Here is a 536-nt window from a genome sequence, read left to right on the forward strand (position 1 = left end):
AAAACTGTATCCTCCGTACAAGCCGTATCCCAAGTGCCGTTTCGTGGGGTCAGGGAGAGCCACTACTGCGGCCGCCAGCACGACCACCGCCAGCACGACCAACACGATGCGAGAAACCTGAAGGAAGATTCACCTGTTACATCTGTTTGGGGTAAGTTTAGTAAATATCGGAATATGATAGGTTTAGAAAATATTGTTTAATATTATATAACCATAGTAAATGAAATTTATCGGAATATGGCTATTAAAGATAAAATACTAAATAAATAAATATCAAAAGTTCTGGTCCAATGTATAATCAAAGTCAGTGAAAAACAATCAAATTGCGATACCATGATTAAGATATTGCAGGAACGAGTGCAATGACTTGACTTGCAATGGCAAATCTGGAGCAGCAGTTTCGGGAAGTTGGAGGAAGTTATTTACCGAGGATTTCCGTTTTATTCCAGCAAATGGGAGTAATAGTTTAGCCATCTCTCATTAAGAATAAAATTATAGTGACTAGTTGCCACTCATTTGATTTAAATTCTATCCTA

This window comes from Penaeus monodon, chromosome 33 (genome assembly GCF_015228065.2).
Source record: "Penaeus monodon isolate SGIC_2016 chromosome 33, NSTDA_Pmon_1, whole genome shotgun sequence".
NCBI classification, from domain to species: Eukaryota; Metazoa; Arthropoda; class Malacostraca; order Decapoda; family Penaeidae; genus Penaeus; species Penaeus monodon.